This window comes from Theropithecus gelada, chromosome 8 (genome assembly GCF_003255815.1).
Source record: "Theropithecus gelada isolate Dixy chromosome 8, Tgel_1.0, whole genome shotgun sequence".
NCBI lineage: Eukaryota > Metazoa > Chordata > Mammalia > Primates > Cercopithecidae > Theropithecus > Theropithecus gelada.
In genome coordinates, this window is record NC_037676.1 from 68,379,257 (window position 1) to 68,394,336 (window position 15,080).

General features: G+C 43.0%; 1 long non-coding RNA gene and 3 other non-coding genes across 4 annotated transcripts; all 4 read left to right on the top strand.

Annotated features, from left to right (window-relative positions):
* Positions 1 to 1,388: 1,388 nt before the first annotated feature.
* LOC112630656 lies at positions 1,389 to 14,919 on the top strand. The gene is made up of 3 exons (XR_003120907.1): positions 1,389 to 1,697; positions 2,655 to 2,864; positions 14,823 to 14,919. It is a non-coding gene; the product is annotated as an uncharacterized LOC112630656 (long non-coding RNA).
* On the top strand, positions 1,469 to 1,561 carry TRNAY-GUA. The gene is made up of 2 exons: positions 1,469 to 1,505; positions 1,526 to 1,561. It is a non-coding gene; the product is annotated as a tRNA-Tyr (tRNA).
* TRNAY-GUA lies at positions 2,089 to 2,177 on the top strand. The gene is given in 2 exon segments: positions 2,089 to 2,125; positions 2,142 to 2,177. It is a non-coding gene; the product is annotated as a tRNA-Tyr (tRNA).
* TRNAA-AGC lies at positions 2,281 to 2,353 on the top strand. The gene has a single exon. It is a non-coding gene; the product is annotated as a tRNA-Ala (tRNA).
* Positions 14,920 to 15,080: the final 161 nt, after the last annotated feature.

The following is a 15,080-nucleotide window of genomic DNA, read 5'->3' on the forward strand; positions in this document are numbered from 1 at the left end:
AAAATAATTTAATAAACACCCTGCTTGCCACTCTTGTAAAATAAGGAGAAAGTAGGACTAAAAGGAGGCTCTTTTCTCTTAGCCTAATTTACATGGTTCTGTCCATGAACTTGAGCCAGAGGGGTACAACTCACCTCCCCCACCTCTCAGAGGTCATTTTCTCAAACTCTCAGAAACGCTGTATAACTTTAAAGATACATCAGCTTGTTACATGCAAAAATGGAAAAATGTTCACCAGGAAACAAAAATAATCTCCTCATGTTTGTGCAGCCTTAAGGAAGCCGCTTTCCCACTTAAAAATCCAGCCCTTTCCTTTTCTCTAGCTTCCTATTTTCTCTTTCCTAATTTTACGTTTTATTAAAGCTTTTACTTTTGGGAACTACTATCTTACAGGGGAGATTTAAGGAACAATTCCAATCTCCCTTCCACAAATATTACTATAATAACATTAACACAGAAACTCAGTTTGCCCAAACCAACATGATGCCTTCTTGGTTAAAAGACCCCTAAGGGCAAAATCCAGGTCGTTGGATGGTTTTTATGCTATGCTAAAAACTGAGTGGGAATATGGCGGCAAACCTTTAACAATTTATAAACGCTATGACCGTACAAAAATAGGCCGACAAAGCAGGATTATAGGCCTATTTGAGATTGAATAACTTTGTTAAAATTAAACATAAAATAGGAACCAGATCAAAAAGACATTTTATGTAATCTTAATCTTCTTCCCTCTCTTCGCTTAGCCGGGGGTTGGTGAGGGGACTTTCTCTAGGAACTTAATGACTCTGATGTCTTAAAGTACATGCGGTGGAACCAGCTCTGTCTACACAACCGCGGGCTTCAGTGGCGTCTTCCTAACCCGGCTTGCCGGCCGGGGGCGTCCCGAGAGCCTCGGGGCCTTCCCTTCACCCCGCGGAAGTTGGACGGGCGGCGCTGGTAAGGCCTCCCGGGCTTAAAGTGCAACGGACACTGCAGAAATCCAAACTGGTGGCATTCGCAGTTTGGGGACGCTAGAGGAAGTAATGATTTCTGGTTTGTTAACCTCAGGTGACAAAAATGCCGAGCCAGGCGGGAGCTGGACCTACCATCTTCTGCTGCGTGGTCAGACACGTTATCCATTGCGCCACTGGTCTACCACGCAACTCCTCCACTGGCCGTTGAATTACTGCGTGTTGAGAACACACTCGGCAACCACTTTAAAGGGCAACGCAGGCTGGTAAAGGAAAAGTACGATAAGCGAGGGCGGTAGAGTCGCAGGGTCTCGGCACCGCGAGCCCCAGACACCTGGGTTGAGGGCCTTTACCCGGTCAATCAGTCTAGCGAGCCAGAGCGCGCTGTCTTTCTGCGCACGCGTGGAGCACACAGGCCGGCTCTCTGGCGCTGCGCTCAGTGCAATCTCCGGCTGCCTGGACTGGCGCTCCGATTCTTCTGTGCTGAATCTCAGGGGACGCCAACATGCATACACGTCCCTTCGATAGCTCAGCTGGTAGAGCGGAGGACTGTAGCTACTTCCTCAGCAGGAGACATCCTTAGGTCGCTGGTTCGATTCCGGCTCGAAGGAGACAAGTGCGGTTTTTATTCCAGCTCCCGATGACTTATGTCCCTTTCCTTGGGTGCCTTCAATGACACATTGCATTCCAACAAGCAGTTGGAAACTCTAGCGCGTTCTCCCCATTTTGGGCCTCCCAGCCTGCGCGGTAATTCTTTTTAGCTATCCCCCCGCGGGGACGTGCCCGGGCAGGTTCCCAGCGCAGCTGTGGGACTCCGCTCGGCCGAGCGACTGCCGGGTCACGGCTTCTGCATCTTTCTAACCGGTCTTTGGCATTGCCGGGCCCCCGAGTCACACAGGAGGCAGCGCCGGCTCCCGGGGGCCGGGCGGGGCCCTCTCCTCAGAGCCCCGGGCAGCTTCTGCGACCCGAGGGCTCGCAACGGCTGCCGTGAGGAGGTGGGGGGTCCGCGGGAAGAGGGATCTGGTGCTCCCGGAACCTGGGAATCAGAAAGAGAGAGAACACAATACCAAAAACAGGAAGCCTAAAAATGACACAATGTTACAGAGACAAGGCGGCACCCAAGGCGTTTCGCCCGCTCCCTTCGATAGCTCAGCTGGTAGAGCGGAGGACTGTAGGCGCGCGCCCGTAGCCATCCTTAGGTCGCTGGTTCGATTCCGGCTCGAAGGAGAGACTCATTTGTTTTGTTGCTTTGAACCAAAGAAATCTGTCTTTAGTGCTGAGTGTTCTGACCCTTCTCTAGAGGAACAGATAACGAGCCGTGCCCAGCCGTGGGGGATTAGCTCAAATGGTAGAGCGCTCGCTTAGCATGCGAGAGGTAGCGGGATCGATGCCCGCATCCTCCAGTTTTCTTTCCTGTCCCGTACGGTTTTTCTTTCGATTCTCTCAGCCCAAACTAGAGCTGAAAAGTCAGACGAAGTCAACTGAAGAGTAGGGCGAGCTCCAGGTTACCACTCTAAAACTTCCCAGACAAGGAGTGGTGGGTGCTAGCAGTTTATCCTTCTAGCTTTAAATTTCTAGACCCATTTAATTGGGGGAAATTCACGAAATACAATTAGTTCTCCTTCAAAATGGAGACAGATTGCCGTCACATGTATTATCCCTCAAAATCCTTTATGATTTGTGATAAGATGTCTGCATTTCCAGGGACTCATCTGAGGCTAAGCTGCCCATCGTTCGGGGAGACCCTCAGGGAAAACAAAACAAGAAACAGAGAACTTGGAAACGGACACTGATTACTTTGAACGTTTGCTCAGCCGGGGAAGCAGGAACTGTTCGGCCCCGGGCGGGCTGCCTGGCTCCGGACAGAGGACAGATCCGAGGTGGATGGATAAGGCAAAAGGTAGCCCTGGGGAGGTGAGTGGATAAAGTCCCTGGACACAGGGGCTGCCGTTGGAGGAGGTTCTTATGTCATTGTCCTCCAGTGGAAGTAACTGTGCAGAATTAACTAGAGACCAGCGATGAGAGAGAATTAATTGGATAAAAATTTTATCTAGGGCAGTCCTTGAGCGTAATTTTGTTAAGCAAAGACAAGACAAAAACAAAACGAGTAAAACCCAAACACACATCCACACACTCACTGAAAGATTCAGAGATAAAACAGAACACAAAGACTTTTCTGGTAATAAAATCTCCCTATCCTAATTTTCTAGAAAAAAAGCTGTTGAAGCCACCCCGCAGTTCTTACAAGACAAAACACAAATCTTCCACACAAAAGCAGAAATACAGTATTATCCTTTGTGAGGAGTGCAGCAAATAAATGATATTTCTTCAGGGTCCTAGGCAACCTGTATACTTTTGTTACCAGTGTATACAACATGCTATGGTTTATTGCTATCTTTCATTTTCTACAGTGGTCTCCATTTTTACCTCGTTTTATTATTTTCAATAGTCTTTTAATTGAATGTATTGTAAATTACTTGAAATATAACATCATGATGTTCATAAAAACAAATTCACAAAGTAAGAAAAAGAATTCTTTTATCAGATGCCATGTCCCCGTTTCTAGTTTGGGATTATGGGCGTTCTAGCTGGCTGAGGGGAGGAACTGGCAGTGAAACTTTAAGTGACCGAAAGAGCAAGAAGTAAGTAATAAGTCAAAGGAATAGCAAGTAATGCACCCAAAACCCAGTGGAGGACACACGTTTGGGGGAGGTGACCTGGGCCAGAACTCAAAGGATATCTCAGAGTCAGCAACCCAAACTGGGAATGGAATTCACGTACAAAGCTCAAAGGTATCAATCAGGAAGCAGTAATGCATAGTGGTTAGTCAGGCAGACTGTGAAACCTGATGGCCTTTCTTGGCTTTGCTACTTCTAACTGCATGACCACAGGCAGGTTGCTTGACATTTCGGTGCTTCGGTGTCTTTGTTTCTCAAATGGGGATATAATAATGATACCTACTTTTAATTAAGATATAACATGTAAAAACCTTAGTACAGTGCCTGGCACATAGTAAACACAAAATAAACATTAGCTGTTATCAGTGTGCAAGGAAGAAGAAACAGAAACATAAAGTGTCATTTCCCTGGCAAACTGCAGAGATTCGACACATTTCAGCACCTAGAGGCCTGGCAAGCATAGCATCATACAGTGAAGGCCTGGGGGAATTAGTGCAAGGGTTTGTATATGTGTTTATATAAATATATATGGAAGTGCCTGGAAAGAGGTGCTTGGATCTACTGTGTAGGGAAAGTAGGAAGAACAATGCTAAAAATACAATATGATGGTTAGATATATTATGGTGTGGCCATGTAATGAAATATATATAGCCCTCAAACTTGTATTTATTAAGAACTTACATTGACATGGGAAATGTTAATAATCATGCTTAGAAATAAAGTAGGTATAGAGCAATATAAACAAGCATAAGTTATTTATAGAAAAGACTAGAAACAGGCCGGCATGGTGGCTCATGCCTATAATCCCAACACTTTGAGAGGCCCAGGCAAACAGATCCCTTGAACTCAGGAGTTCGAGACCAGCCTGGGCAACATGGTGAAACCCTGTCTCTAAAAAAAATACAAAAATTAGCTGTATGCGGTGGCATGTACCTGTGATCCCAGCTGCTCGGGAGGGTAAGGTAGGAAGATCTCTTGAACCTGAGAGGTCAAGGCTGCAGTGAGCAGTGATTGCACCACTGCACTCCAGCTTGGGCGACAGAGGGAGACCCCGTCTCAAAAAAAAAAAAAGAAGAAGAAAAAGAAAAAAAAAAAAGACTGGAAACATGCATTAAAATGTTAACAACAATAATGATCTTTGGTAGTATGATTACTGTGATATATTTTCCTTAAAATTTTAAACTATTTTCTAAGTTTTCTGAAATAAACAATATTTTTAAATTGGAACTAGGGATGACTTTTAAAAAATTAACAGCTGACATCAACCCAGCACTTCCTACAAGACGAGCACAGCTCTAGGTACTTTACATGTTGTAACTTATTTCTCTCATAAAGAGAACACCAGGCCCAAATGGCTTCAGTACTGAATTCTACCAAAGAGTTAAGGAAGAAAAAAAATACCAATTATATACAAATTTTTCCCAAAAAAAATGATGAAAAAGGAGTACTTTCCAACTCATTCTATGAAGTCTCTGATACCAAAATTAGGCAAAGACATTACAGAAAAAGAAAACTACAGACCAATATAGCTTATGAATATAGATGCAAAAATTCTCAACAAAATTTTAGCCAAGTAAATCCAACAACATATAAAAAGGAAAATACATTATGACTAAGTGAGATTTATCCCAGGAATACAAGACTGGCTCAACATTCAAATTCATAACATTAAACAGATTAAAGAAAAAAAATCATGTGATCATCTGAGCAAATGCAGAAAAATCATTTGACCAAATTCAACATCCATTCCTGCTTTTAAAAACTGTCAGCAAATTTAGAGGGGAAGGGAACTTATTCAACCTGATAAAGGACATAAGTGAAACACATGCAGCTTACATTATGCTTAATATTAAAGAACAGTGCTTTCCTCCTAAGACCAAGACCAAGGCAAGGGTGTTTTCAGCTCTCATCAGGGCAATAAAGCAAAGGAAATGAAGTAAAAGATCTCCATATAGGAAAGGAAGAGGGAAAACTGTCTCTGTGTGCACATCTCACTTTTAAACAGTATTGGTTACATGTTGAAATGATAATATTTTAGATGTTCTGAGGTTAAGTAAAATAATATTATTTTTATTTATTTTTAGATTTTTTAAATGTGGCTATTACAAAATTTAAAATCATGTATATGGCACATATTTGTCACATACATCTTATTTCTTTGGACAGTGCAAGTCAGAGAGATAGGCAAGGGCCAGATCACATCAGGTCTTGGGACCACAGTGAGGATTAATACCTTCATCCTAGAGGTGATGTGACCATTAATAGGATTTAAATAAGGGGTGACTTGTGAGAAGTGGATTGCAGAAGGCAAGAGTGAATTCAGAGAAATCAGTTAGGAGGCTGAGGTGGAGGAGAAGTGGGGTTGGGTCTGGGTAGGGAGGGTGGAGCCAACGTGTGGAGTTCAGACATAGGCCATTGGGAAGACCTTGGGCTAAAGTATTCGCTACTTATTGGGACTGTCGCTGCTTATTTCTGGCACATATATAATGAGTGTTTCTTATTTCCAAGAAGTGTTCAGGGGAAAGTAAAATATGTTCATTTTTCTAACGTTTCCTCAGAGATCTTTATGATGAAGTAAAATTTATAAACAACAGATTTGAAGAAGGAGTGGTTATCAAATGAACAAAAGATTTCAAGCAGAAGTTGGCAAACCATCTAATGAAAGAAATGCCACAGTGTTAGCTGCTGTTACGTGCTTTTCAAGTTCATTTCTCTTTGATTTTAGATTTTGTAAGATGTTTCTTTTCATTAAAAATTTAAAAATCACACCGGGCGCGGTGGCTCACGCCTGTAATCCCAGCACTTTGGGAGGCCAAGGCGGGCGGATCACGAGGTCAGGAGATGGAGACCATACTGGCTAACACTGTGAAACCCCGTCTCTACTAAAAATACAAAAAAATTAGCCAGGCGTGGTGGTGCGGGGCCTGTAGTCCCAGCTACTCGGAGGCTGAGGCAGGAGAATGGCGTCAACCCGGGAGGCGGAGCTTGCAGTGAGCCGAGATCGCACCACTGCACTCCAGCCTTCGGTGACAAAGCGAGACTCCGTCTCAAAAAAAAAAAAAAAAAAAATTAAAAATCACATATCCAAGCTACTTATTGCCAGGTAGACAGCTAAATAGAAAAGACTGATGACACAGGCAGAGGGAAAACATGAAGTATTTTGTAGATGTCATGGGTCAAGTCCTCAGTGCAAAGGGATGGCAAGAATCTTTGTAAGGAAAGAGAGTTCTGGGTTATATTTTTTGGAATAACTTTTAAAGTTGTTACATGGAGGGAAATTTCTAAGCCAAATAATGGTTAGACAGTGCTTTACTTGGGCCACACTCTGAGCTCTAGGATACCAAAGGAAATAACATTATGTCTTCTGTGGTCAGATGGGTTATATCTGGCAGGACTGATAACCGAGCCTGGTGCTTGGAACACCAGCTCATTGAAATCCCAAATGAAGTGTGGCCTTCTCTCCACTGGTCATGAGTGGAGTTCTCACTAAAAAAGGGAGTGAGGGAGGAAGGGAGTGAGGGAGGGAGGGAAGGAGGGAGGGAGGGAGGGATGGATGGATGGACGGACGGGTGGATGCAGGCATGCATGTGTGAATATTGCAAGAAAGAATTAACAGCCTCACTGGCTTAGTTTAAGAGGACCTAGTTTGCACAAGATTAAGTGTTGGCCTTTGTTTTGGCATGGGATTAAAATAATTCTCAGATTATATTGGTGCTGGAGTTGACCTGAAAGTCTTGGTCCACTGGTGCCCTAGTGCTCCAGCCCAACTAAACTTCCTTCTTCAGCAATCACCAACTCTCTGCCTTCACATTCACATCATCTGATGTTCTTTCCCTGTTTTAATTCTTTAGTCAGTCACCCCCTTTCTCACTTCCAGTGGGCACAAGAAAGCAAGAATACTTCCTTTCTACCTTAGAGGCTGAGCCAGGAGTAAGATCTGTCTTCCGACTCCTCTTGTTTTCTCTTTCATCAGGACTGCACTCTCTCTGCTCACTGTTTTGCTTCAAACCATATCTGTTTTTTATTTTCTTTTAGCTCTACCCTCCATCTAACCATAAATTCTCTGTTCTGTTTGATGAACAAATGGCTCCTTAAACTAAGGCTGGATTATTTTCAAGTACCTGGAATTGCAATTACCTGCACCAAAGACACAAAACAGAACGTGGGTAAATGAAATGCTGAGGATGTTCTGGAATGTTCAGGATTCTTTGGGATTTTCTAATGTCTCCTGTTCACAGAATGCTCTGACCTATTTTGACAGTTACAATGAAGAATCAGTGCTGCTCTTCTGACCACACTGGGGCGAGTAGAGAATCACATCGCTCTAGCCAGAGAGTACAAAATCACCAAAAGACGGTGACCCAGTTCTTGTTGGAGAGTCCTTCATACGCATTTGAATTTGCCCCCAATATTTTTTTATATCTCGTGTTCTAGGACTGGTTGTCTAGTATAATAACCACTATCCACATGTGGACATTTAAATATAAGTTTAAATTAATACAGTTTAAAATTTAGTTTCAGAGCTGCACTGTGCACATTCCAAGTACTCAAGAACCACAAGTGGCTAGAGATTGGACACTACAGATATAGAACATTTCCATAATTAGTGGAAATTGTTATGGACAGTGCCCTTCTAAAGCATGGGTGTGGTGCAGCTTAGTGGGTGAGGTCATGGGCTCTGTACTCAAAAGATGTGTCTCTTAGTCTGCATCACAGTTTCAGCAGCCACGTGACTCAAGGCAACTACTTAACTTGCTCAGCCACAGTTGACTCAGTGGAGATAATAATACCAGAGACAGGGAGCTATGACATGAAGTAATGGGTGCTCAGTACATATTTATCATATTTGTTGTAGTGGTATAGTAGTAAAAATAATTTTAGCATCCCTTCCTGTCTTCCCTAGATGAAAAACACACTGAGCTCTTACTGTATAATAAAGAACTTAGCTGCTCTTTGTCCCAAGTCCCTGAGTGGAAGCCTCTAAATCCTTAGAATTTCTCGAATGACAGACATGCGTTTGTTATTCATCGTGGGCCCTGATAGTTTGTGCTAATGAGATAACTGAGGATGGGGGCCGGCCATGTCAGAAAGAACAACCATGAGATGAGAATCTTGGGGCTTTGAGCCACATGATGTCAGCCCAACCTCCAGGGAGGCAAGGAGAAAGCTGAAGATTGAGATCAGTCACATAGCTAATGATTCCATCAATCATGCCTCCATAATGAAGCCCCCATAAGAACTCTGGACACAGAAGCTCGGGTGACCTTCCCTGGTTAACAGCACTCTGTGTGCATTGTTACACATTCATGTGCCAGGAGGGTGATGCATCCTGACTCCACTGGGAGAGGACATGGAAGTTCACATTTGGGACACCCTGCAACCTTGCCCCTATGAATTTCTTCTTTTGGCCAGTCTTAATTTGTATTCTTTTTGGCTCTAATAAAACTGTAATCATAAATATGTTTTCCTGAGTTCTGTGAGTCATTCTACCAAACCAAGGAGGTAGTGGGAACCCCCAAATTTGTAGCCAATTGGTCAGAAGTGCAGGATCTGGGAACCCCAGAGTTTGCTGCTAGTGTCTTAAGTGAGGACAGACCGTGCCCTTTACTTGTGAAATTTGGCCTAACTCCATTTAGGTCATGTCAGAATTCCACTGCAGATCTACATCTCATTCCTGGGCCCTGGCCCCTGAAAATGCCTGGTTCCATTTGGCCCGGCAGCTACAGGTTGAAAGAGGTCAAAAGCCTTCTTTTTCTGTTGTTACTCTTCAGCGTCACATCCACCGTTGGGTGCACACTGAGGTTCCTAGGGACCCATCTAATTTCCCCAGATGTATCTGGGAGACCGGAAAACTGTTGAAAGAGGGGAGGGTGGTGGTAACTTTGCTTCAGTTTTTCAATGTGTCTAAACATACTCCAGCCCCAGGCTGGTGAGACTCAGAAATGAGGGGCAACCAGGGCTTCCAACCATGGCAGCTCCCTGTGTAATTGCTCCCGATCAGTTTCTAGCCTCTGTCCTGATATGTGTGGTGAGAGTGGGGGTGGACGTAGGGGAAGCAGTGCACTCCTTCTATATAAACCAAAATACCTTCAGGAGACTACGCTTTGTTAAATTAAGTTTGACCTAAAGCTACCTTCATATATATTTTAGGTTTCACCTAAAGGTTTCTTGTACATAGTGAACTGTCACCCAACTGGGTGTCTAAACAGACTGTAACGTGCTCATGTAACAGGTCGCTGAGTCTCAGCCAATCCCAGGTGGTCAGCTGTTAAACCAGGTTCAAGTAAGGCAAACGCTGAGCTGTCACCAGTCCACCTAACTCTGTGCCCCACTTCTGCTTTCTGTACATCACTTCCTTTTCTCGGTCCATAAATCTTATCCAACCATGGGGCAGCCCTTGAATCTCTAAACCTATTCTGGTTCTGAGGGCTGCCTCATTCGTGAATCATCCTTTGCTCAATTAAATTTTGTTAATTTCAATTTGTCTAAATTTTTTCTTTTATCAGCTGGTTTTCATGTCCAGCACAGGCTCAGGTCCACTCCAAATCCCGGAGCCTGAAGATGACTTAAATTCTGATTCAGGTCCGGAATTTCCCCAATCTCCTGGACCCTGTGAATGATTTGGGAGTAAACAAAATGTTCTGATTTCTCCTTAGAGCAGAGCACTCCCTCCTGTGTCCCACTTCCAGCTCAAACACCCACCCCATGGACTGGTGTCTGAGAGCAGGGAGGAGCAAGAAATGAAGAAAAAAGAACGCAGAGAGGAAGGTGGTAATTATTCATGTTGTGAAGGGAAAATAAATCTTGGGGCCCCCAAATCACTAAGCTAAAGGGAAAAGTCAAGCTGGGAACTGTTTAGGGCCAATCTGCCTCTCATTCTATTCAAAGTCGCCCCTCTGCTCACTGAGATAAATGCATAAATGGAGAGGCTAATTAGAAACTAAAGAGAATGCAACCATTTTTCTCTTTTCTACCTATGACCTGGAATCCTCCTCCTCGCTTCGAATCTTCCGCCTTTGCTTCGAGCTGTCCCGTTTCCAGACCAAGCCAATGTTCATCTTGTATATGTTGATTGATGTCTCATGTCTCCATCGAATGTATAAAAACAAACCGTGCTCTGATCATCTTGGGCACACGTTGTTAGGACCTCCTGAGGCCATGTCACAGGCATGCATCCTCAACCTTGGCAAAATTAACTTTCTAAATTAACTGAGACCTGTCTCAGATTTTCAGGGTATATTTTGGTAACCAAAAATATAATTCTAAGCCCCCCAACTCACTGATGGACGCCCCTTCTCGGCCAAGGTCGTTCCAAAGTAAACTTAAAAAATGATTTCAGGCCATCATAGGAAGATAGAGTCACACATGCCTCCTTCTAGCCTCTTTTAGAATTCAGGCTCAGCTGACCAGCATTAACACTAAAACAGAGATCTTAAGACTGAAAAAACAGACTCTTTGTAGCAATAAGATACCAAATTCCAATCTGACGCTAGTATAGCATCATATGACAGATAGCAGGCCCTGAAATAAAGTATTTTCCCCCAAAATATATTTATTTGAAATATTTTGAAATGGCCCTGCAACACTGTCTCTTGTGAGGAAAATCTATATTCTGTAGAGAATCCCTTCCTTTTCCAGGTCTTTTCCCTGATCTGGGAGAGATTTAACTAGGATTTAACTTCTATTCTCTCTGAAGCCTGCTAGTTGGAAGCATCTTCTGCACAAGAACCTTGGTGTCCACAACCCCTTATCTAAACCCAGACATACCTCACTGTAAATTGCAGGTCCTTAGGTAATATCTTAACTCTTTTAACCAACTGCCAATCAGAAAATCTTCGAATCTACCTATGACCTGGAAGCCCCCACTTTGAGCTGTCCCATATTTCAGACCAAATGAATGTATACCCCCACATATATTGATTGATGTCTTATGTCTCCCTGAAACTTATAAAACTAAACTGTAGCCTGACCACCTTGGGCACCTGTTCTCAGGACTTGCTGGGGCTGTCACAGGTCATGGTTCTTATATTTGGCTCAGAGTAAATATTTTCAAATATTTTACAGAGTTTTACTCTTTTTCATTGATATTCATCAACTGAACTCTTAGTCCTGTGGGATTCATGCTGGTTTCCTGTGTCGCTTCCAGGGACAGTTCTAAGAAAAAGTAAAAGGCAGGGAGCAAGAAAGAACAGAGAGAAAAAAAAAAAAAAGAGAAAGGAAGATAGAGATCAGCTCTGTAATCCCAGAGCTTTGGGAGGCCATGGCAGGAGGATGGCTTGAAGCCAGGAGTTCAAGCCTGGGCAACATAGCAAGACCCTTGTCTCTGCAAAAAAATTAAAAAATTAGCTGGGCCTAGTGGTGCACACCTGTAGTCCCAGCTACTCAGGGGGCTAAGGTGGGGGGATTGCTTGAGCTCAGGAGTTTGAGGTTTCAGTGAGCTATGACTGCGCCACTACACTCCAGTTTGGGCAACAGAGTGACTCTCGGTCTCTTAAAAGAAAATACTGTTTCAGAGGTTTTTGTTTTTTTCTACGAATACTGCTAAGCTAGGTTATGAACCCCACTCACTTATAGAGGGCAGAACTGAAATCCTCCTAGGTGAGGTCACCTTCCAAGACCACAAAGCGAGGTAGATGCAGAAGTTGGGAGAAAGCCTGACTGTCTCTGACTCACTCTGCAGCCTCTCACTACATCATCGGTCACTCAGGCTCACGCATCTGAGTCATCTCTGTGGATTCTACTTTCATAGCAGCCCCAGGGATCATTTCCTTCTTTCCTTCCCCACTGCCATGACCTGTGCCAGGGCTTCCCGACCTCTCACCTGGACTATTGGCAACAGCCTCTGATCTGGTCTTTAGCCAGTCACCTTCATGCTAATCTAACCCAATTCTCACTGAAAGATCAATCTAACCAACCACTGCCCTCACGGAAGTGAAGTGAGAAACTTTTAACGACTTCCTGCTGCTTAATTTATTAAGTGTTAAAAACTCTTTAACGCAGTATCCATGGCCAGCCAATGCTTGAGCAGCATGCCTGCACTCCAGCTCAAGTCACCGTGGCTCGGAGATCCCCTGCACGCCTGTGCATGCCCATGTTGCTGCTTCTGTGCCTTCTCTTGGAAAGCCCCAGCCATGCCCCACCTAACTACACGTCCATCCCTCTGAGATCCTCGGTGCAGCAGTTCAAACACTACCCCCACCCATGAAGCCCTTCTGATTCCTCCGACCCTGAATTGCTGTAGCTGTTGTGAAAGGAAAATAAATCTTGGGACCCCAAAATCATAAGCCAAAGGGAAAAGTCAAGCTGGGAACTAACTGCGTCAGGCAAACCTGCCTCCCACATTATTCCTAAATAAGATAGCTACAAAGATTTAAAAGCTACATACCTCCCTTACAATTTGCACACTGGGAAATTCCTTACAGGCCCCAATATCTTTACCTTAAAACAGTTTTGTTGAATTTTACCCTGACAGTGTAAATTGACAGCTTATCTTCACAGGCGTGGTACAAAGGACAGAACTCTAAGTCATCTCTCTGCTTACCTGAGACAAATGCATATCTGCTTTCTTCCTCTGATGTAAAAATGCAGATTCACTGAGCTAGAGGAAGACATAAATGACTATTATTCCTCTACCTACCACCCAGCCCCAACATGTAAATTATGTATTTGGTGAAAGACTGATCAAAGACTTGAAAGAATGCAACTGTTTGCCTCCTATCTATACCCACAACTGAGAAATTTTTTTTCTCTTTCCCCAATATCCATCCTTTTCCCTTTAAATATTAAAGCCTCCGAAATCTTCTTTGGAGAAAGGCACAGACCTGCCTCCTGGCACACGCCCTTAACCTTGACAACACAAACTTTCTCGATTGAGACCTGTCTCAGGTACTTTCTGGCTTGGACTCTTTATCACATTTTATTTTGTACTATGTTGTGTGTGTGCACGTCTCATCTCCACTCTTAGACTGGGCTCCTTGAGGACAATGACCTATGTCTTGTTCATCTTTCAATCCCCAGAGCCTCACACAATGGAGACACGCTACACATATCCAATGAATGTATTTTGAAGGAATGAATTCCTTCTACAAGAAAAGACTCTGCTGCAATGTGCATGATTAGTTTAAGTGCTTTTACTTAGATTGCAAGGTCTTTGGCAGTAGAAACTTAATCTTTCCTAGAAAATATCTCACATATTGTATTCAGACCTCCCCTCCACAGCCCATGAATTGATAAACACAATTAACTGTCTAGGCTGGGTGAACTGAAGTAATTCAGTAAAAAAATTTTACCAGTTCCTGTCCTCACTGTAGTTGCTAAATAAATATTGAAAGGACTAAGATAATTCTCTAAAGATCCCCGATATGTTTATGAATACATATAACTTATTATTAATTAATAGAGCTTGTTAGATTCTCAATAAGCTCTCTGTGCACACAGCACTAAGACCACACATAACCAGTCACACTGACCTACACTTCACTGGTAATCTAATTCACACCAGGGATATGTTAACAAAATGTGTTCATTGTCCCAGGTTTTTAAAATCAAGGAGAAAGAAAGCCGAAATTTATCACATATAAACAGACATAGATTTCTTTTTCATTTTTAATGTGATTTAAAAATTTTTAAATACAATATATATTGGTTAAACTGTCGCTTCACAAAATCCCGATGAATGTCAGAATCAATGTTTATGACTCAAGAGCAGACCAAGAATATTAGAAATGACCAGGGAAACTATGGTTTAAAAAGTCACCTTGGAGGAAGGGGAAATGCGAGGGCGTATAGTTATTTTGGAGGCAGATGAAATGCAGGTATGGAAATAGGACTCCATTTATACTTCACTTGTCAATGGCACTGGTAACTGTGCCCCAAGGGATGACAAAATGAAATAATAGATTTGCCACCCCCAGGCCCCTGCCAGTTGCTACCTCATTACTGATTATTGTTGTAAACTGTTATATAATTTAAGAATTTAAATAATCAGTAAAAGACCATCAAATTTGCTTTGTGTTTTTGGGTGTGTGTAGGAGGCGGGGCAGCATAGGAGGAAAGAGGGCCAAAGAAGAGGAAAGCAATGCGGAAGAGCAGACAGCATACTAGAGTTGTTTTATCATATAACTTTTTTCTCAAATAATTAGATCATCCACTGGTTTTGAGTTTTTATTTATGCATTTATTTATTTATTTATGAGGTGGATACCTTTATGGTGAAGATTTGAATTTAGCTTTTAAATTGTAATTTTTCAAAGACCACAACCCCAGCTGACAAAGATGAAATACTTAACATTAAGAAAGTCTTTTTGATGATTGCCCTTGTGAAGCCTGGATAACAATTTTCAAGACATGTTTTGTTCATTTTCACCTAAGAAGGCTCTATTAGGCTACTTTCGGTGACTCAGTTCCTACACTCTCGAGACAGGGCTGGCATTAGTTACACAGTCAGACTCTGT